General features: G+C 36.7%; 1 long non-coding RNA gene across 3 annotated transcripts in view; it reads right to left on the bottom strand.

Annotated features, from left to right (window-relative positions):
* LOC113459681 (uncharacterized) overlaps positions 1 to 20,967 on the bottom strand; it is an 83,432-nt gene extending 62,465 nt beyond the window's left edge. For all 3 annotated transcript variants that reach the window (XR_012579612.1, XR_003381168.2, XR_012579613.1), the window contains exon 1: positions 20,580 to 20,967. This is a non-coding gene — a long non-coding RNA (uncharacterized LOC113459681). The remainder of the gene's footprint in view (positions 1 to 20,579) is intronic.
* Positions 20,968 to 24,340: the final 3,373 nt, after the last annotated feature.

The following is a 24,340-nucleotide window of genomic DNA, read 5'->3' as shown; positions in this document are numbered from 1 at the left end:
CTGGGAAACATGCTGCTTTAATAGCACGTAAACTCAATGACTTCTTGACAAAGAACTTAACCTCTGTCAGGGACAGAGACAGAACTATCTAGGGGATAGTTCTTTATACTTCTCAGTCAATGACATTTATTGCCATTATAGCTGGCAGACATTTTTCTGAACAGAAATTTTTTTATAAAGACAAAGAGGAAGACAAAAGCCCTTTATCCTCCCTGAGACGACTTGTGTTTTGGAAACTGAAAGCATTCTAAAAGAAGTTTCTACTACCTAAAATGGCATTGTTTTTCATTAGATTTCTATATTGTTATTTAATGGAAACCAGAAATCACAAAACTCCAAGTGAAAACTTGTCAAAAATATGTACACTGTATTAGAAATAGATTCAAATATTTTGCATTGAAAAAATAAAGAAAAAAAAATTAATCAGCTACTGACACTTTTAATCTTTCTTTATATCAAAAGTGCATTGGGATCTACCTTACCACAACTATTTTTTGACCTTTTTTGAGGTACTGCCCCATGATATTCCGCACTGACTCTGGTAAAGAAGGTGTGTAGAGAGATGTTTGTAAGTATCCAGGTACCCTCTCTAGTGCCTGCAAACTCCCTCTGCATTTTACTTTACAGAATAAACCTGAAGCGCCATTTCATGTTTTAAGTATTAAAAACTACTGTGCTGAACTACAACTGTCAAGAAATAAACTTTGGTCATAAACCTCAACCTCTTTCCTCCCTCCTTTTTTCTCCTTTAACACTTGATAGTTGCCACTAAGAAAATCTAAGACTGTTAAGAGATTCTCTGGGATTTATGAATAGTATTTCTATGCAAATTAATCTACGTTAGCAGGTTGGTTTTGTTTAGATTTCTCTCCCTCCCAATGGAGAAAGGAGATTATCCTACCCAGCACTTGGCCACAGAACTTGATGATATACCATCAATAATTCTGTTCTTTACTCTAACACTGCATAATTCTCTGCAATAAGTTTTTTTCTCCCTTTTTACTTTCTTCTTAGGTTAGAGAAGTGTTATGGATTAAATTTGGATCATTTCCAGTGTTACTGTTGTGTCCTGTACTATACCACAATGATCCCTAATTGGCAGTAAATAGAGAAAAAGCAGTCATCCTTGTAAAGAAGCTGTTCTATGGATATATGGTATAATACTGGTGTGGAGGCTCTGGCATGAATTTTTCAGGTCACAGATAGCTTAGATACTGTACTAATAACAGATAGCTTTGTCATACTGTACTAATAAGAACTCCACGATAAATTTGAGATGGGCAGGAATGTCAGATGGACAGTCTCTCCCTTAGACAGAAATGGGACCATTCTGTTCCATGAACTTGGTTCTCTTTTCGAGGGACTTGGTTCCCTTTTGTCCTTTACTGTGTTAATTGGATTAACCTTGATGATTAGAATACGGACCATTATGCTGGCTTTGTAGCATTTCATACTAGATACTTTTGGTATTGTTTTAGACACCACCAGGAAGAGTGAAACAATGATATTTGGACTTACATACTTAATCGTATTTTGTGGTCTTTAGTGCAGGAAGAGTTTGGCCTGTTTTTCCATTGGGGATGCTCTCACTTCTTGGTTTACGTGATCTGAGAGGGCTACCATTTTTCAAAGAGAGGAAATAATTTTAATTCCCTTGATAATTCCTTTTTCTTATCACTAGACAAAACACAAGTTATCTCTGAATTCAGTTTGTTTAAATAATCCTGTTAAAAGACACTGAGAGAAAGGTATTCACCTTTTGTATATGGCTGCAAATGGGCTGTGTACTCCTTTAATTCTCAAATGTAACACACCTGGATAGCTTTTCAGAGTGAGCAATTGCAACCAGGTGGATGCAAATTCATTGCCCAACAACAAATTAATTTGCATAGGTACGATACATCTTCTTCCCTTTCCCATTATGGTAATTGAATATTCATCACATAACAAGTGCAGTTAATTAGCAGATTATTCATTTGCTGGACAAATAATGAACATCTTACTCTGATCAAAGAAGAGGGATAGGAAAGCCAGAGGGGAAGAAAAGAAAACATACATTTTTATAAGGCTATTATTTAAATTAGTCTTCTTTTAAATAAGAAAAGAAAAGGAACCACTGTGGTCCCACAGACACCAGCAGTAAGCCTTCCAGAATATCAGTGGGGCTGGATTTCAATCCTCCTATTTCAAAAAGAGAACAATATCACCATCACTTTAAAACAAAAAAAATAAACTTTGTGACATGTCAAAATTTATTCACATGTTCTTTAATTTATTAAGCTGTTTCCTACAGTTTTTTCTCTGATTGCCTGTCATCATCATCCTTTAGTCTGTTTTCTAATGTTCAGATTGCAAAGAACTTTTGCAAAAGTAATTTTTTTCCCTTCTCTGTTTGTGCACAGTGCAGTCCTTGCCCATAATTCAGGCTCTTGCATAGTGCATTCTTGTCATCACCAGCCAGAATGAAGCACTTTACTGATATAAATTGGCATGTCTCCTTTAAGGGGAATGAAGGGAATGGAGTCAACCTTGATAAAGAATTAGCTTTAATATTCAAATTTTTTTACTTAGACATCAATATTAAAAAAAAAAAAAATTAAAGGGTACTGTAAAGTAACTTCAGTTGCTTGCTGAGGTACCTGTTATTCAGAAATTTACCAGACTGTTCAATGCAGAAGAGGCAAAATGCATCTCTAATATAATTCTGCTAATGCCAGTGGTCTTGAGGCAGATTTAATTGTATCCAGCATCTTTAAGCTGCACCAAGAATAAATTCTGATTGAAAGCTGGGTGGTAAGAAGAAAACATTTCAGGTCTAGATGAAGCTAGAGCTGTATTGTGTGCAGCTACATGGCATGAACCTTTGTGGAAGGTTTTCTCACGTTGTGATAGTTTATCATTAAACTGCAACCTGTCAGCCTGTGTCAGAATGGTTCTGACACTGGCTAACTTTCACAACAGTGTTAAAGTGAAGGTATTGGATGAAAAAATTATATACTTAGAGGAAATTTTTGACAAATTGAAGGATTGAAGCAGAGAGTGAGGAAAGAAGAGGGAACATGGGGGAAAATTGACAGAATAAAAAGGAAAAAAATAAACCTTTCAGTTAAGCGAATCCAGAAGTCTAGGGCAGGGGAAGCTGGGTTTACTGCTTTACCTTAACAAATGCTCCATTTTCAATTACATTGACCAGAGAAGTTCCTGCTCTCTAACAAATGAAGTTAAATTATTTTGAGAGTCTGGAAATAGCTGCATCAGCCTCTAAATTTATATTTAGCATCATTGACTAATTGTAGATTAGTACCTCATAATTTACTCAGTAAAAATTCATAGTGCTTTAGAATTATACTAAACGTTGTAGTAAGTTCATAGAAAGAGAATGGAGAGAAACGACATCTTTAAATGTTTGAAGGCTTTATTGGCAGTGCAAAATGATTCTGACAACTGATCCAATATCACTTCTGCAGTCGAACATAACAACCTCTAGATTAAGTTATGGCGCATATCAGTTGCTGTGTCTTTTAGTGATTATTTTTATTTTCAATTTCTCCTGCCATAGGCTGGGCAGATTAGCCCACTGTTTCTTTAGCCCAAAATTTCTTTCTGTCCTTGGCCTGAATTTATAGAAGCTCCTTGTTCTGAACAATGTGCAGAACTGAAGTTGCAGCTGAGAAATGGGACACAACACACCAAAACACACAGCTCAGCCTCATTCTAACTCCTGTATAAGAGTTATTTTCTCTTCCCTTCTCCTTCATTCCCCACCCTACCAACCTGTGTAAACTGGAGAATCAGCAGTAGAAAGTGAAATCACCTTTGCTATTTTTACATATGGAATAACATAAACAAAAGTGGAAGATTGTGACCATTTATAAGGATAAGGCAAAAACTTCAAACCATTAATCCAACATGGGAAGTAAGATTATTTTCTAAACTTATTCTTCCACCATGTCTCTAATTATTAAGATTATTTTTTTACCAATAATAGAGAAAGTCCATATTAACTGGGATGGATTGCTGCAGCCTTCTACATATGGGCAGATAAGTACCATTCCTGAAGGGAAGTTTTAGTTAGGTGAGAACTGGCCCCTGAGGCTATCAGAGACAGACAGTCTCTACTTCAAAGTAAGTATAATACTTTTATTCCCATTGATATCCTAATACAGAAATAATTTTACAATTACAAAATTCACGATTAATGCTTGTGCCAGACACAAAATTAGATGAAAGTCATAACCAGAAATGGCTGTGAACCTAAACTATGTCTCAATGACCTAATCACTTCCCTTAATATTTTTCAAAGGTAAATGTCAGTTTTGACATATAATCCTGAAATTCTGTCAGAAAATCAGTCTTTACAGCACTGATATCTGGCTTGTCAACCACAGAAAATTCTTGAGTCCTAGTACAAAGTCCCAATTAAAAAAAAAAAATCTAAGCAAAATGATTTTCTGTATCTGACCTCTCTATTCTTCCGTCTATTCTTCAAAAATGCTTAATGAGATAACAGACAATGTTAGTGAATGGGAAATATTGTTTGGGCGTGAATAATATGAAGTAATAAGAGAATTGATTTATTCCCCTATAGACTTGAATATTTTTCTCTAGTAAAAATAATGATTCCATAAATCAGAAAATGTTCAGTTATTTACCTGTTCCATATTTAGTTCATTTGGAAGGAATGGAAATTTACCCTGGCATGTCACAGCACACAGGAGGGAAAATACGCTTTGGAAAGAAATTATGTTGCTAGAATTTTGTGCTTTTTTAGGAGGAAGATAAGATTCATCTTACAACTTTATTTAAAACTGTATTTTAACTCCAGGGGCAGATGCTGGATATGAAATGTCAGAACATGTTTAACCTAAGGGCGATAGGTGAAATAGGTTGAAAACTGTTTTGAGGACATTCCTTTTTGAGATACTAGCAGTGAGCTTCAACATGCTCAGCTTACCCTCTTTGTCTCTAGCATTGGTTTTGGCTAGATCAGGACATTACCAGCTATGTCCTGGCAGGCCACATGCTGGAGCTGGAATAGGCAAATTACAAATGGCTCATAAAGGGGAACAGGCAGTCATGGTGAATGGGTTCATTAGCCATGTAAACACGGTGTGTGTAGCTGACCTTCAGTGAGGAAGCCCCTGAACTGATGAGTGCTGCTTGCTGGCACAGTGCATCAGGGAATGAATTGCTTTGCACTGGCATTGTTTCCAAAAGCAGCTGCTCTGAGGTCCAGCCAGAGACAGGCTAGACAGGCATTTGCCTGTTCCTGCCTAGATCAGCAGGAGTTCACCACTAATGCTGTAATATAATATTAATTGAGTGAATCTCTCAATGGGGACTGATAACAACTTACTTCAAACTTGTAAACGTATCCACAAGGCCAAGCCTTCACTTATCATGCTGTTTCACCCCACCAAAATGTACCCCACATATTACAAAGATGGACTGCAGATGCAAGGAAGCTTTTTGAGAATGTTCATGTTACAACCAGAAACTGAATGCCACTAAAAACATGAGACAGAAATACTTCTTGGACACATTCTTTACTTCAGTTATAATCCACCACTCAGTCTGACAAATTCCATGGGTTTCAGGATGTAGTTAATATCCTACATCAGTCTGCATCCAGAAGGTGCAGGAGGTTGTCTTAGCAGGATGTAAGTCTTACTGCTTGATTTCATGTGCAGTCCTGTCAAAGAGAATGAAGCTCAAAAGGTTGGTTCTGTGTTAGAAAACAAAGCTTCATGTATTTGATTATTTGATTTTTGGTAAGTGGGGAGGTTATTGCATTTACCACACTCACAGTTTTGTATTCAACAGCCTTGGCAAAAAAGGCATCCTCCTAAATAGAAAATACGTGGTTTTGAGTCCCAGCTGTGGAACAGGAACTTGAGTCCATCTCAGAGATTTGCTCTTCATAGGGCAGTGGGTATTTCTCAGGATCAGTCAAGAAATCCCACTCTGTAGTTAAGAAACTTCTCCAACAGAAGGTACATTTTGGAACAGGAGATATTCTCAGGAAGTGGTATATGCAACTAAAATATTCCTGATCACTCCTTTAATTTAACTCTCACTTTCATTTAGTAATCATGAGTTGATCATTATCATTATGGTCCTTTTCCTGCTCATTTTTCATTTGGGTTTTGCAAGTATAAAAGGAGTTCAGGACAGCTGGAGAAGGGAAAGATGAGGTCAGTTCAGGTATAGAAGGATTAAAAATGCAGTGAATAGCTTTCCTACAGTGATAACAGCTACTGTGAGGCAGGTGAATGGAAGTGCCTGTCTGAGGGGTGAAAAAACACCAGAGGTGGAGCTTGAGGCAGAAATTTAATGGTAAGGGGTTACCACGAAAATATGTGATTCATATCTCATCTGCTGAAACCCACACACATGTTGGTTACAGTTCACATGAACCCCTGCTGCTTTCTCAAAGCCTCACTTATTGCAGTCATTTCAGATGCTGCTGCCCTGGTTAATTGCTATCAGATGTGCCATGTGAAACTCTGCCAGTTCAGCTAGGTGAAAATCTGGGAATGTAGCACATCCTTTAGGTGAAAAGAAAATTCTGGCACACAGTGTAATAAGTGAGTGATGCACCAGCTTGAGTATTTAGAGCAGAGTGCAATATGAGAAATCCAAACTGAAATGTTAAGTAACTGAGGATCCAGTGTAAAGACTGAATGAGCAGCATGGAAGTCATAGCTCTTGCTCAGTGACATCACTCACTTCTGTCCAGGAAAAATAAAATGTTAGACTAGGGATTCTGACCCAGGAGAGAACCAGTGGAAAAATATAATGAAGGGGAAAGAACAGTAAATATCCTAAGAAAGCTTAAACTAAAGGGACCTGGGTTCAAAGACAGTACCATCTTCATCATCAAGGAAAAAACCAAAACAATCCAATAAACTCCCTCTGGTCTTATATTTCAGTTATTTTACTGATTTGTCTTACTGACTGAAGTAGCAATAGTAGAATGTGAAAAGTTAAGTTTAGAAGTTAAGTTTAGAACAAAGTTAAGAAACAGAGATAATTTGCAAAAAAGAGATTGTTTCAAATACATGGCATGTAGCACAGATGATCATCCTGTACTCTATTAATCTTGCTATACTTCATATATCTGTATCTATTATTTGCATAACATTTATTCTCTAATAAGGTAAAATTAAAATCTGTATCCCCAAGAGCTCAGGGAGGTCACCAGTGTGAATTAATCACTAACCAAGTAAGAGAGCTGTACTCCAAGGAAATACTGATCAATTCTAACCTGCATATTAATTGATGGCTCATTCAGGAAAGTGTTAAAAAGCAATTTTCAGCTAGAGAAAATGAATTAATTTAAAGGAATTGTTCTTAAGACAGATACATGGCTATCCATGTTGGAAGGGAAAATATTAAAAGTCAAATCTACAAATATACTGCCACAGAAGGTAGAAAGGAAACCACATGTCTGCTCTGCAAAAGGAGACTGGTCTGAGCAATGCACATGTGTTTCCATCATCATATCAAAGAAGACATACTTCAAAGAAGGGAAGACTTGGAATAGGGATAGATGTATCCTGCAGAATACTACCCAGAACGAGTGAATATGCAGGAGAAACCCTACACAATTAAAAACTGCTAGGAAACAGAGGCTGAAGTTTAACCAAGCTCTTATCGGCAAAAGAGGGCCATATTTTTTTAATTCTTTAGAAAAGCACTATTTTGTATTAACTAAACAGACCCAGAAACCCCCAAGGTTTTGTTCCCTGAACTTAGCACACTCCAGAGAATGCTATGTTTTCTCTCTACTTCATACTGAGCTAGTTTCAGCTAAAGACATTCATGTTCAGCAGCTACAGAGCTTAAAGGAGTCCACATCATCTTCAAGGATATTTGTGTCCACTTGAACCACCAGCAAGCAGAAATGTCGTGTGCATTTCAGAGCACCAAGTTCTTCCATTTCAACAGTCTGCTTGCACAGGGATGCTGGGTGCTGCAACAGCATTTGCTTTGTGGGTCTATTTGAGGGATAGCTTCAGAGAAAATCTGTGCCTTATATAAAAATAGGAATAAAAATGGCCACTTGAGGCCATATGCTGTATGTAGTAGTCAGTAACAAATCCTGGCCAGAAGATCTAAGAGGTTTGCATAGTCTTTTCCCTTCCAGCAATGCACATTTTCAGGACTTGTTGCACTAAGAGGGAACATTGTGTTTGATAGACTTATATTGGTGCACGAATCATATTCCAAAATATTATCGTGTGGTATTCCAAAACAATTTACAGTTTTTACCTCTACAGTACCATTGATCAATCAATTCCAGACTGAAAGCTATGCTTTCAATGAAAACTCTGGTTTTAAAACTTCGGCTGGATAATTTCAGTGTGTTAACATTATTTCCTCAATATTATTTTGCATTGGACTTTGGACCAGTTCTTATTAATCGATAATGTTTTATCTGATTTTCTGATTGCTTTGGACACTGGATCCCATGAAATAGAAAAAGACTCATGATGACATTACAGTTCTCTTCCTCAGGTGGCATTAGCTTAGATATAGAGAACCACAGTGGACAGTATAAAGGAAAAAAAAATAAGACCTGAATCTCATATTTCATTTTATTACTCAGTCATTAATGAGATCTGTCTGAATTTTCAGTGTCTGCTGTAGTTTTGGCAATTGAAATTAACTATATATCAGCTTCAGACTTAATCATACCATTTATTCATGTTTCTTTATGAGCTTGTTTAAAATATGATGGAATAGTTCAAGTTCTCACATAGGTATTTTACAGACCTTCCATAAGTTTGAACCTGTCTGATTTTTGAACTGCTACAGTCTGTATCATTTTATCCCTAGTAAATTCAACAAATATTGTGGAAAACTTTCAAAATATATTGAAAGCTGTGCATATTAAAGTAACAATAACCCAGAGATTCTTTGATGCCTCTAAAAAATGTAATATGCTGGGAAGTTTTTGGGATTAAAAATTCCATTTTTTGGAGAGATTACTTATGTTTACAGAAAAGCTTTTAACTCTTCACTGGTATATTATGCTTAACTATGAATGATTTGCAATTTCAGTTTCACCACTTTTAACCAAATTAAATAATATCTCACATTTCCCAGTTAACTCTGCAATCCCTTTCTAAACATCAGCACCACATGTTCCCTCTTCCATTCCTATACTGCTCTGATCTTAAAGTAATATTGTGATGTATAATATGCTGAAAAGATCATTATTCAACAATTCAAATAACTCTCAGTTCAGAGCCAAAGGAACAGAGCAGAATTTGAGACAAAAGGGTGACAGAAATACCTTTAAGAAGCAAGGCAGAAACAAGTACATACATACTTCTGCTGTAAAGCTGAGTGGGATGGCAACTTCTGAAAGAGACACCAGTGTGTGGTGCAAATGTCAAGGTGAAGTACTCACTGTGAAAATACAGTGAAAATTGCTAGTATCTCTGTTTCCATGATTCTAGGATTCTGTGCTGGAAAGATCAAGTACTTGCCCTGACCCAAAGAAAAAGATGCAGTCACTTAACAATATCAAAATGTTTTCTATGAGAGTATGAGCAATACTGCCAAAACATAGCCATGGCATAAGTATCCTTTTATCTCCATGAAATATGAACTCTGTATTTTAAACAGCTAGCTCACAATAATTTCTCAGTTTCATCAAAGAATTACCAAATGAATAGATATTTCATGGTTATTCAAAGTACAAATAGATGTGGGTAAAAAATAATAAAGTCAGACTACCAAAAGCAGTAGTAATCCCATGGCTTTGAGCAGAGGGGGAGACCACTGGTGCCACAAGGAGTTTCAGGGGCAGCTAATAAAAGGATGCCAAACAGTTGCTTCACATTCATATTCTGAATGCTCAACTTGAATGGAAAAAGAGACATTCAAACTGCTACCTTCAAACTTTCTCAAATTTGCAGGATTAGAAACATTTATTCCTTTTCCTTGGAAGAGGAAATGTAGTTTTTCAGACATTGAAATAAATGAGGCTAACTACATTTTTGAGCATCCTGCTTCCCCACTGAAACTTTGTTTTAGGTTACACCCTAGTATTTTAATTTCTTTAATAGACACTACTGTAGGGAATCATTAAAATTAATAGATAATAATGCATTTAGTGCCAGGACGAGTTTATCTATGAGTGCTGTAAAAGTGTCTATTACAATGAAACTCTATCCTATACCAACAAAAGCACAATTCAGATCAACTCCCTTTCATCTGCAAAGAAATCAAAACAATATCCAGAATATAATAGGCTGCTCAGTCACTGAGACATGACAAGTTGTTTACCACTTATAAGAAATCCACTGATCAAAACTATGCAGAATCTTCAGATATAAAGACCCTGCTGTTAGCTTTCATTTTTTATATTTGTTAGTTCTGCTTATACAGCTAAAACACAAAATAACCTCTTATCATTAACAATGTGTGACTTTACTCCACAGTGAAGCAGCCCAATGTACAGTACTGAGGCTGAGTAACTTTCTTCAAGTATGTTGATGAGCTAGCCCTAATTAGAAACAATAGATTTTAGGCTGTGGGAGACTAGTGGGCACAGAGCAACAAATAAGGAGCACTAGGTTAAAATGTGTTTGGAGGGGTTAGGCATGTGACAATTGTGTGAGTCGGATTTCCCAGCAGTGGATTTTGCAAATGTGGTTTGGAAATGAGAGCCATTTTGAATGGGTGTCTATCCCAAAAGACACCCTTTTACACAAGGCCTCAGCTCTCTTGGGCTGTAAGTCTTCCCTTCTCTTCTCCTGCAGTTTTTCCTCTCACTGTTCTGTAGAAGAGTTGCATGCACAACTTGACAACTCAAGATTGAGGATTCTCCTGAAATCATCTGTGATGCCTGCTGGATATCAGCTACTGCTGTTTGATACTCAACAAATAGAATATTAATCTTTATGCAGCATAGCTGCATAAAGGATCAATCAAGTAGGCTGCTGGGGATTAGAAGAGAGAAATTGCAGCCTCAGATCAGAGTTGTTATCCATTTATTCTGGAAGGCTGTCACTGACCAGATGTTTCAGAGGGAGATGGTACATGGACACTAAGGCAATCAAAATCAGACCAAGGGAATTTAAAATAATAGAAAAGATCTCTATCCCCCTCTTAAACCATGACCATAATTCAAGATTTCCCTCCCCTCTTGTTGCACAGGAAGAGAAACAGAGATTTATCTGCTGTAGCTTGTCTTCCAATTATCATTACTTTCTGACAAATAAGAGTAATTATTTAAAACTGCTTATTTCAAATTATGTTTTAAAGTGTTCTGTTTCCCTTAAGCAATTATGGATACTTGAAAAATATTGAGTCCTATTGTAATGGTTTAGATCAAATGAGAAAATGGTACTGATAACACCATATGATTTAGAGATAGGAAGTTCAAACCCAGTGGGAGGTGTCTTTTAATTCGAAATGCTATTTCTCTCAATAGCAAAAGAATGAATAAATGCTCAACAGATAATTATATTTATCAACCTAAAAATATTGAAATACTCTTTTGTTCAAGAAGGAAAACAAAATATTCTATCAAAACAAATTTCTATGAGAGTGCCTCTGCTGTGAATCTTAAATGCTGATAGAAAATATTTTGTTGCCATTGCCTTATGCTCATGTTCAAATTTATAAGTAATGTATTGAGATTTATTAATTGTCACACAAATCAAAATATAATTATTAAATTTAACATGTAGAGGTAGTTTAATTCTTATTTGTATTTAGATTTTGTTATTAAGTGTGAATAAGTGGGCTATAATGCATTTAAAGTGTTATTTTAATATGTAATATGTTTTAGAAATGCATTTGGCTTACAGATGCTGTACACAATAATTAATATACTTTCTTAAAGGTGGAAAGAGAGCAATGCTGTGACTTCCTTATTGTATGTCACTTGTAATTTTGTTTCTTTGCATGTTACAAAAGTCATAGTCAAAAACTGTCATGGTTAGGAAGGAAGAGAATATGCCTGAGATCTGAAGTCATTCAGTCTCCACAGTGTCAGACCCAGTCTGTACAAATAGTGGTATTCTTACTGGAAAATTTTCTAATTATATAAAATCTTTATTTCCTAAATCCACATCTCACATACCACCTAAACACCTAATATTGAAGGTGAAAGAAAGGCACCTCTAGATGTTCATGCTAATAGCATAAGGTCAAGGAAAAATGAGGCCAGAAGAATTAATCAGTAAAAGCAATATTGAAAGCTCATGATAAACAATCAGTGTCCTGGTCCTGCTGGCCACCCTGCTGCTGGTATTGGCCAAGATGCCACAGGCCTTACTCAGCCTTACTGACCAGCACCCCCAGGTCCTTTTACCCTGGGCCATTTTCCTGCCACTCTTCCCCAGCCTGTAACCCTGCCTGGGACTGTTGTGATCCCAGGACAGGACCCAGCCATTGGCCTTATTGAATCTCAAACCACCGGCCTCAGCCCATTGATCCAGCCTGTCCAGATCCCTCTGCAGAGCCTTCCTGCCCTTCAGCAGATCAACACTCCTGTCCAAAGAAGTGTCATCCATGAATTTACTGAGGATGTACTTGTTCCCCTTATCCAGATCATCAACAAAGATGATCTGGACTGGTCCCAGTACTGGGTCTTGGAGAACTCTACTAATTACCAGCTGTTAGCCAACATCACTTTTGGGCCCTGTCATCCCGTCAATTTTCAGCTCAAAGAAGATTGCACCTGCTCAAGCCATGGGCTACCAGCTTTTCCAGGAGAATACAATGGCAATGAGTATCAAAGGCTTTACTGAAGTAAAATTTCATCTCAATCTCCCTAAGAAGCCCTACAAGAATGTTACTTGGCCCCATGGTGTTCATTTTTAAAGTGGTTTCAGACTTTGCTATTTCACTGCAAAAGGCCTATTCTGCCTCATCTATATTATCTCTCAGGAAGAAAAAAAAAAAAAGCAAAACAGTTCCCAAAGGGGTGAACACAAGACCAATGTGTTTCAAGTTTTCCACTGCAGCTCTATGCTTTTTAAGTGCTTCTGTACTTTGACATTGTTAACTCTCTCTCAGGCTTCCTGCTCCTGAGGTGTTTCAATGGTATTGGAATCAGCCTTCTTGTTCTGCTATCACTGGATCTTATTTTTCTTTTTCCTACATGGCCACATCTTCAGTTTTCTGAAGAATACATTTTAAACTGAATAGGCTCCATTTCACTCTCTTCAAATGCTGAAATGTTTTTTTAGCTTTCCTTGTCTTTTTCTTAAAATTTAATATATTTTATCTGAGACACCAATACTTACATACTTTAACCCTCTAAATGCTGCCTGTATAGATTTCACTTATTTGACTGTATCTTTTACTTTTTTATTCAAAAGTTTTTTCAATTTTTCATTTTGTTCTCTCTTTGTAGCAAAAACTATAGCAGAGCATATTTGAACTTTGTTGCTTTATTAAGAATGTTAGAAGTAAATATACTATAATCATAGACATAGTGATAATAACATTTTGTACTGAGCTCTGTACTCAACTCATTCCTTCCTTACTTTGTAAATTTACCTGTGAGAATATAAAATTGTTCCATTTCAGGTGTCCTAAAATGTATTTTTCCTATTCTGTCTTAATGACTCCATGCTAATTTAACTATGTCTCTCTCTGTGGAGCTGAATGCTCCTTATATTACTTATTTTTCTGCCTTGATGTGATTTCCCTTAATATGTTTTTGCTACTTTCATTCTCCTGGCTGGCTGATTTATTGTACTGATCTTTTTATTTGTTCTGTTTGAGATTTGAACCCATAGGGATTTTTTGTTTCCCAGTTAGGCAAAAGACATATTTGTCTGCTTGACTCCAGGATGCCACCTCTACCAAGAAAAAGGAGTGCCTTGGTCTGAGACCTTCTCCTCCTTATTCCATATCTGACTTCTGGGAATAGCTGTCTTCTCGTCTTGTTGGAAATTGACAGTCAAAATGATGGAATATTTAAACAAGCGAAGGACTGTAGGTGTGTTTGTTCCTCAGCTCTATTCTCCACAGTCCTTGTAAGGGGGAGATTTGAAATTAAATGAAATTCTGAGATGAAGACCAGGCTTAAGACAGACTGGTTTTTTCTTCATTCTAGATAAAGAAAATAGTATTTCCTTCAAAGCAGAAAGTATTCTTAAGTAGCTATTGTATTTTCTTTAGTTTGTTAAAAAACATTTTGATACAAGAAAAAGTAATCTCTGCAACATTACTAAACAGCAGCTCTGCCTCATGACTCAAAAAAATCTTAAGAACTCTGAACATTTCAATGTTAAGTTTTGAAGCAATAACGTATGACATGGTATGGTATGAGGTGAAAATGTTAGTATAAAATATAAGTATAGAAAATAATAAAAAGTTATACTCAAACCCTCATAATTTTGCAATGTTGCAATGCTATGATACAAAAATAAAAGATAAAATTTTAATACAGTATATTTTCCTGAAACAGACTTCTATGATAGTAAGTAATTTCTAATAATGATTCTTGAGTAACTTTATCAATGATTAATTCAATAAAATTTATCCTGACCATGGGGTCTTAGTCCTGTTTTTGATATCCTCTCAGGCTGCTACAAGATTATGGCAATAAAACAGTTGGAAGATTATTCTCAGTAGAAATTATTTGATCACTGAACCAAATCGAGAAAGTTGCCCTTCATGGGGATGCACATGACTTGGAGTCATTTAGACCAAGGTGAATTACAATACACATTTCTCCCAGTTTGCAGAATAACAAAATGAGTGTTGCATGGCTCACAATAAAATTGTGAATCATAGAAAAGCTGGAAAGGTTAATTAAGTGTATCATGCTTGGACAAGGAGTGGTTTAGAGTGCCTACTATCCCTTGTGTATGACATGAGTCAATATAGCACCAATTTAGAAATTATACACTTACAAGGATGTTTCAGAAACCTCCAACACACTGGAACAGAAATATCAAAATGAGTTAAGATAATCCCACTGAAACACTGGAAACAAACACAAGTCATTCCAGTTGTTCACAGCAGTTTAAGCCTTTTTTTGAAGCTGTGAAGAAACCTTTCAAAATAGGAAGTGTGTGAGAAGGATTAGAAGAAGTCTATAGTGAAGATCTTTTTATGTTTTCCACCCTTCATCTGCAAAAAATAAAAAAGAAAAGAAAAAAAAACAAAAAAGAAGCACATATTTATAAAGAGCAATTGTAGTGTAATTTGAATGCCAGAAAGCTGGTACCTAAGTGAGATGTTTGTTTCAGTTGTCCCAGCTGTATGTTGCCAATGTAGACTTCAGTTTAATTGCAGGCATTCTTTAAAATAAATCATTAGCTGTCATTGTCATTCAAAAATGATAAAACATTAAAATAGATGCAGCATTCAGTACTATTTAGACATATCTGAAAACATTTTAAAAGTATGTATTCTGTAATATTTAGATCACAGAATTTTATGCATTTTCTAGAAAGACCTTGCAGATCAAAATATAAGCCAAATTACTCATAAAATATTTTAAGCTGGTAGAGGAAAAGAGAAGAAGCCTCCTCATTTCCACATTTTCCTGAAATTGGAAATGTTACAAAGATGTTTAATTGTCATTGCATCAGACTGTGTCTTCAGTCAATGAATAGCACAGAGATAGTGAGATACCAAATAGCATCTTTCCAAAATTCAGAAATTTGAAGACAGCAGAGTCACTCTGTAAGGGAGACTGGTGAAGAGCAGCAGGTCACTGATGCTGTGAGCAATAAGTGGATTAATTTGGTCATCATGGAATTTACACAAAATCTGTGCATCACTCTAGCTTAGTGGTTTTGACATGTTGCTCCTTATAGTACCTTACTGTTGATTTAAGCAAGTTTCCTCTGTTGCAAGAACTTTACCTCAAACCATTTTCCCTCTCAAAAATCAGAGGGAAAAAAAATCTGTTTCCCTGGGTCATTCTTTATCTTATCCACCTGCAGATTAAAATATAGTGAAGCTTTGCATAACATTTTAGAGGCAAGATATACTAAAATAAATTTTGCAACACAATGTACATGGTAGATGTATATTTTGCAACAAAATATACATCTGCCATCAACCCTTTTTGTAAAACTGCAACAGAGAAGGTGTGAGAAAGGTCTTCTCCTTTTCCATGTAAACACAAGCACTTTCTTATAGCCACAAGTAAGCTAATATTCATTATCACTTGGCAAGATAATTTATAGCAACCACTCTCAGGTGGAAATGCTTATTCTTTGCTCGAGAAAATCATTGAATAGCTTCATCACACATCACAGTTTTCAAATCATGTTATTTAGAAGATGTTCGTCCTGCAGGGTTCTAAGGATGACATAATTATGACCTTCTAACTGTTTCTAGGGAGGCTTTTCATTGAGATTGCTTTTCCTGTATCTATCTGATACTATGAGTGCAGTCTGCCTCATTGCAAATCGTGGTTGGCCTGCTTGTACAGTACCAGTCATGGTAGACCTGATTGATCGGAAACAAGAGGTGCTCTCTTTATGAGCTTCAGGAATAAGTGGTTTTAAAGGTAGGAATGGTTTCTCACAACTAGGATAGCCATCAGATCTGCCAACTAAAGCAGGGAAATCCGCTCTGCCTAACTGCTCACTGTGTTGGGACAATTTCCCAAGAGGTTTCTGCAGAGCAGTCTGCAGGAAAAAATGCAACTCAGACTGTTGCCCCATGGAGCATTGTCCCAGTGTGCTCCTCCTGGACTCAACCCAACCTTGCACTGATATGCCAAGCCCATCTGGTTTCACTAAGTTCCTCTAGGTTTTACAAGGCTCTAGCCAAATTCTTTGGCTCCAGTTTGCAGAATGTGATTCCAGGGCAGAGGATCTTTTTCTGCTGTCACTTTATGGAAATGGATCTCTAGCTATAAAAACAATTCTGAGTCCCCTAGAGATCCCTCTGCATCTTTAAAAAGATTAGCTTGGTTGTCTCTTGGATCCTAACATCTGGTATTGAGGTCAGAGTAGATAGTTTTAGCACTCTAGTATAACTTAAAACTCTATGAAAAGGACCACATGTTTTTTATTCTCTGATAGTTTGGGACTCCAGACTCTGTGAGTGCATGTCATCTGAAGAAAGGATATGCAAACTTTTCAAGACACTTCTAAACCAACATCTCTTCTGCATAACCCAGAAAAGAGTAGGTGCAAATCCAGTAAGCATCTAATGATTGTTTTTTTTCATTAATTTTCTCAGTTACTGAGATAGAAGCAAACTTCTAAAAATAGTACTTAGTAGACCACACTTTTGTTTTTTTAAGGAATAATTAAATTACGACTTTTGCTTTGCATATAATTTCCTATCTGAAGGGAACATCCCTTTGCACATCTGGGCCATCAATCAGCAGATCTCTTCCTACACAAGACGCAGTGTCCAATGAATTGACTTACAAGTTCCTCCTCTCAGCTGTTGTGTTTTCAGACACTTAGCACAGCTACCTGCCTTTTTTTTTTTTTTTTTTTTTTTTTTTTTTTTTTTGTCTATGGACTTTTTTTACTCCATAGAGTGAGTTCCCTGCAGTGGATCTAGAAAAAACTGCTTTTGCTGAGGATGCTATCATTGTATTTCTGTGTTTTGGCAAGATATACACATTTGCTGACGTTCATCAGCAGGTGTTCTGAAAGACATCACTGTGACTAATTTATAAGCACTGAAGTCTTTTATTGATTATACCCATGACACCTTTGGGATAAGGAAAATTTCTTTTCCCAAATAACTTTTATATATATGTATATAAACATAAATAATAGATAAAATATATATACTTAATACGTATTTTGTACAAAGTGATAACCCCAACAGAACTCAGAACACTTTAGGTAATATGGGAAGAAATTAGGCACTAATATTTGAATCTCTGAGGCTCAAATTCCAGTTAAGTTTGAATTTCTGTGACAGATAGGTTTTAATTTCCCTCTCAAATATTTGCTTTATCCCATGATTTAAAAACCAATTTCATTTTGTTTCCTTCCCCTTTTTTAAAGTTGAATATCAAATTGGGTTTGAAGCCTCTCCTGATTTTCTAAAAACATCTCTCTGTACTTGGAAAGTTATACATATTTTTTCCACTGAAGCAATAACATCAGAATCAATAAGAACTGTATGGGTGGGTAGTTGGTAGCTGTCTAAAGTAGCAAGGTGGGTAAAATAATTTGTGCCGAGTGTGTAATTTCCAACCTAGATCCATTTCAGGATTTGCATTGAACAGTCATGTAAATGAAACCAAGAATGAAACCTTCCCAGGAGCAGACTAAGAGGCATGGACAATTCTCAAATAGTTTTGGATTAACCTTCCCTTTGGCTGCCCTCATAACACAATAGAAAATATCCCCCTTTCAACTTTTACCATGTTACCTTTCCTTAATGCAGGACACTCAGAACCCAACAAGTGGAAATATTCTTGATCTAACTTCTATGGGTGAAAGGAGAGGTTTTATATATTTTCTGATATATTTATAAAATATCTGGCATCATAGACAGATCAGATGGTGCGTAACCCTGTCATATCATATAACCCAAATCAGATATCAAAAATGTGTTCTAAAAAGAACTAAGATTCCAGGAAAATAAACAGGGTCAAAATGATACATTCTAAGGCATTAAAAATGTATCAGAGGAAGATTTCTAGATATCAAATAACCTCTAGCCATTGATTTCTATAGAAAGAGCAAGAAGGTTTTGATTCAGTTGGACCTGTAAGATCACAACAGTATTTATGGTATGACAAGCAACATAGGAGACAACCTGAAACATGTTTAAGGTCCTAGAATCTTAGTAAGATCTGTAACTATGTGGGGCAGAAGTGAAACAATTTCTTCAGTTTTAATAATTTCTTCAGAAACAATTTCTTCAATTTTAATAATTTTTAAATTATTAAAATTATTAATTATTAATTATTAATTTCCTATTGTGTGAATATTATATAGTGTACAGATGTATTATTTACATTATATATTTCTATAGTTTTCCTGTTCCAGTCAAAGTACAGAATGCATAACGCTCCCATAGCCAACATTTTTCAATGTCCTTCAGTTCCTGTTTAGTGGATACTCCTGCAAGTTATCTACTGCACACAATTTTGACCTGTTCCTCATGTCATTTTTTCTACAGTGCTTACCACTGATATATTTGAGTGTTTCATAAACAATTCCTTTATCATCACAACATCTCTGTTGAGAGCATTGTCTCTTTTTTATGCACAGAGAACTGAGGAAAAGAGAGGCAAGCGTGAAAAGTGTGCTTGACTGTGGAGTGGCTAATCTGAGATGTTTAAAATGTGATTATTTGCATCTTAAGGTATGACAGAGGAGTCTATTTAAACGTGAAGCACAGCTTTAGTTACAAACAAGAGTGCTCAGCATTTCTGCAAAGCAGATCCCAAGGTGGAGATGGATACAGAGAGGACAGGCAAAAAGTGTCTGTGCCTGTGGCGACACGAGCCCTTTGGCTGTGTGGCAAGAACCTTCTTTCCCTCCTTGCCTCAGCACCCTGGCTGCTCTGGGGAGGCAGCAGGAGAATATGGTCTGGAAGGAAACCACGTCACATTCAAACCAGGCACCCTTCTGGATGACCTGAGCATTTATGAGAGCAGAGTAAATGTTATTAATCCCCTGTTTAGCATCAGTGGCTCACTATGCAATCTTTGTGAAAGATAGTGATAATATTCCTTACAATGTGAAGGCAAATTTGCAGAATACATTTCACATTTTTTAAAAGACCCCTGGACATAATGTCTTGGTGCCAAAAATTAACATGAGTGGAAATGGCTGGAAAATGGGAAGGCAATTGTCAGAGTATTTTTTTGATTGTTTAATGCTGCATCCTGAGACCTTAATTTTCATTTACTAGAATTTGCATGAAAATAAAAGTAAAAAAGAGTTGTATTGAACCCCTTCAGTAGAAAAATTGAAAAAAAGATGAAAGATTTTTATATAAACAGAGCTTAAAATAATATCTCATGTTTCCCTTGAGTTGCACATGTTGGGGAAAACTGTTCAAATTTGCTTACGGGAATCCTTAAGAGCTCACATACTCTCACTTGCATAGCAAGTTGTGTCAATAGTATACATTTACTTTAACACCAACATCCCAATTATGAAAAATGACCTTCAGAACAGTTCTGAACAAAAATATTGACATGCTTTGAAAGAAAAATAATGGAAAAAATACCTTATTTTTCCAACAGTCAATTTTTTTTCTGCTCTGTAGTATTTTTATGTCTCCAGGAATAGGAAAATATTTGTTTTCCATTTTCAGTCCAAGATTGTCATGCTGAAAAGGTTATCATAAATAAATGGGCTAATTGGTGCATAATCACCTGTCATTTTGCAGGATTAAGATTACTAAAAATATAATTGCAGGAGAGGGAGAAGCAAAATCTTGTACAAGTGCTTAAGACTCAAATAATTTGTGCATCCAATTTGTGACAGTCACAGTGGCACCCAGCTCTCTGTGCTCCCTTTGAAAACCCCAGCCTACGTCTGTGCATACAGAATATTTTCTGTTTTCAGACATGTATTAACACTGTTTGAACATTCTGGGATGTTCTGCTGTGCTTTACATCATTCCAAGTGATTTTTTAAAACCCCCACCTGCCTTCCTGAGCGTTGCCAGCCGTAGGTCAGAATTCATCCGTGAGCGATGTTTTGGAGCCGTAAAAGAGGAGAAGAGAGCGGTGTGCAGATAAACCCGGCATCCAGGCAGGCTGGCTGGGGAAGGTCGCTTGCTGTCGAGCGCTGGGGACAGGAAAACGCCAATTCCACAAAGGGATTGACAGGGATCACTAGGTGGCAGAAGCGCTCCTTCTGCTGCTCCTCCTACCCAGCCTGGTGTGGGCTGTAATTAGGTCAGTGCATGGTGAAGTAGGGCTGGGTGATAAATAAAGTAGGTTTTCTCTCCTAGTACACACTGCAGCTTAATTTCGCTTCTTTTTGGGTGGTGTTACAAGGTGGATTAAAACTTTTAAAGGAAAAAAAAATTTAAAAAGCCCTCTTGCCAAAGTCAATGAAATTTAAGCTCGGCGAGGAGTAACAGCAGAAAAGAAGAAATAAAAAAAAGGGAAAGATGACTCCTCTCTGGTGACATTGATATTCTGTTCAGAAGAACACTGAGGAGGGGGAGGGCTGTGCAGAGATGTGAGTTAAATCTCAAATCCAAACAGACAAAATGTGCAGTTTTGCCAACTCTGGTGCAAAGCAATAACCTACTCTTTTTTCCTTGAGGTATTTTTGTAATTTTGCTAAGAAAAAGCCAGTTTTAGTCAGCAAAATATGACTGATTTTCCCTTCCAGAGATCAGAGTAATGTATCTCACTCTGGAGATGGTACTGAAGGTCAAAGATGAGATAACATCTCCTGCATCACTTAATCTCCATCTAACTGGGAGCTACACTACCCCAGAGCTCAGTATCAGCTCATGGAAAGGAAGGGAAAAGTTGTCAGAACAATTATTACAGAGTGTGTTTAATCAGATTCAGAAAGCTGTTCTTTGTGGGTTAAATCATGTTAAGGACTCAATACTATTTCCAGAGAAGTCAATGCAAACCTCCCTTTGATTTGACTAAGATCAGATTTTGCCCTCAGTGCAACATCTGACTTTCCAAAAGACATTACAGAGAAGGAGTTTTCAAGAAGAGGAAGATAGAGGACAGAAATTATCCTCTTCCTCTCTTGGCTTACTATCCCTAAATGTTCAGGGAGAATAATAGACTTAAAACAGAGGATGACCTAGCTGAAAGGAAGAGCATAAAAATATCAAGAAAACAAACAACATTATATGTTCTAAAACACAGTTTTGGGTGAATCTGAAATTCTGCCTAGACCGAAAATGGTGATGCTTAAACATGGTACTGCAAATGTATCCTAAGAACAGGAACCCTGGAAGCTCAGATCACTCCTCTATTTCATTCTCCATGTGCTTACTTGTACTGTTTTGGCTTGGGGGCTTAGGTAAACAACTCTTGCTTAAAACCCAGTGGGAATTTAAGATAGGTAGAATGCTGCAGAAAGTCACAATTTGTGCAATTTATTTAAGTGTGGACAACTTACTTTGACAGGCTCTGGTTTTAACAATGCACTTTTTTTTACTTCAGTTTTTAAACCCAGTATGGGATTGTGCCTGTGGCCAGTTAATACAATATCCCAAAGATCCAAAGTGAGAGGACAATTTTAGTGGCATCAGATTAAGTGTGGATGAGGATATTTGGTATATCTCAGTTCTGGCCAATGGGGACTGCAAGAACCAGGTCTGATCTGCAGTGGGACAGTGTCTCCCCTGAAGAGCACTTGTCACCTTCTGTACACAGCCATCCCTGCAGTGGCCTCCTCGGCTCTCCAAGTTATCATATGGCTTTTGACCAAATGAAGATTCTATTTTAATGCACAGCTAAGTAGGTTGGACATTCCTATCTTAACTGAAGATTCCCTTAGAAAAGAGGAGTTCTAAATCCCACCTTTAAGTGAGTGAGATGCCTACTTTTTTTACAGAGTTTTGCTTTTAATCTCCTTTCTACACAAAACTAGTTGGGATCAGCCGACAGCTTAGGGCACTTTAGTAAGGAAAACCTCAGCCCCTTTCCGCCTTTTATTACCCTAGCCTGAGCAGGTCTCTGAGTTTCCAGGTGAATTCTCTGACAAATAAACTGCTCTCTAAATATCTTATAAATCATCTGGCTTCTAAAAGCAAGGCAGTGAACTCTGCTCTTCCAAGGGTACACGGAAGCAAACATTTCATGGACTCAGGTTTCCTTTGTTCAAAGGGAGCACGGGAGCTGAGATTTCCCTTGCTCAGTGTTTTTCAGTGATACCTGGTAATTTTGGGAGAGATCACATTGTACTGTATACTGCTGAAATCCTCAGGGATACCAAATTGGATAGCAGTGCCTGAAAGACACTGCTGGCTTTCTCTTTAGAGATTCTGAAGTCCTCTTTTGGACCTAGGGCTATAAGTTTGTTGTTTATTACAGTTAATGAATTTAAGTAGGACACCAACTACATTAGCATATAGATGCTGCTTTGAATTTCAGAGTTTTGAATAAGATTCAGTCAAGAGGGAAAGATATAATACAGTTCTGGTATCTATAACACCATTCTCTCTGAGGTGTGGGTAGATATTCTGTGGTGGGAATCTTAGTTATCACAGCACAAAAATGCTGTGGGCCTGAAAGGTTGTGTTAATATTAGAAACATAATTCATTCCCTCAAATGGAGACAGCATTGGAAGAGTTAAAGGAGTCTTAAAATAGTAATTCCTACCATCTTTATTTCTCATGTACTTCTTACTACACACTTCTTAGGTATGAACTGTAAGTGCCTGTCTCTGAGGAAATCAAAGACCAGTGCAGACCTACAGGCTTTCTCTAAGAGGCTACCAAATTGATTTCATTTTTGTGTGTTTCACCATCAAACAAATAGTAGCATCACAGCAAAAAACTTTATTGCCAAAAGATTTGGTCAGGTATGGGAAAGGTCACTTTCACCAGTGTCATTACAGTCTTCAATCTGCAGCAACACCTGGATGCTTCATCTAAAAATTGTCATCCTTGTGTTTGATGTGGAAATCACAAAAAGTTAGTGAACTGCTTGGACTAGTTGAGTCAATGTCTACACTTGCTTGAAAATTAATTATGCTGGGGACTAGAGCCGTACTAACAAATCTGGTTTTACCATTAGATCAAGATGCATAGAAAGGAGAAAAACTGTGGTAACAATAGATGTGGAGAGTGGACCCTTGCCTACCTGTGCTCCATCACAAATGACAATACCAGGACAGCAGAGCCATCAGAATTTCTTTCTTAGAAATTCTCAGTGTAAACAAGAGCTGAGTATGGATTTAGAATGCTAAACCTATTATTTGACAACTTAGATCCCAACAGGATTATTTTTGTTACTACTAAGCTGGAATCTGATGTAGAATGAGGGCTGGATATTTTTTTCCTTGGTATTTTTAACTGCTCTTGAAAACATTTTGTTGAATAGTAGGAGTGGTTGGTACAATTCCAATTTGGAACTGCTTAGCTCATGAGTTCATAAAATAGCTGCTACAACTGAAAAGTACTGCAGCAGCACAGAAAAAAAAAAAAAAAACAGAGAAAACTCTGCAGACTTATAAACACATTATTTTTTCTTCTTAATTGAGGTCCAGATGCTGAAAAGAAGACTTGTGGACATAAAAGAAATTTGATTACTTTTAAACAAAACTAAATTATTTTAGTTCTTTTACTTGAAGGGTGTTATAGAATTTCTAATTGCTATTTTACAGTTGTGTTATGTGGTGCACACTATGAGTGAGTGATGTGTTACAAAATCACTAGCACAAAATAAGATGCATTTAGTTTCATCATCTCAACTATTTT

The sequence above is a fragment of the Zonotrichia albicollis genome, chromosome 3, assembly GCF_047830755.1.
Source record: "Zonotrichia albicollis isolate bZonAlb1 chromosome 3, bZonAlb1.hap1, whole genome shotgun sequence".
Classification (NCBI taxonomy): domain Eukaryota; kingdom Metazoa; phylum Chordata; class Aves; order Passeriformes; family Passerellidae; genus Zonotrichia; species Zonotrichia albicollis.
The sequence above is the reverse complement of the archived record's forward strand: the minus strand, read 5'-3'. Positions and strand labels throughout refer to the sequence as shown.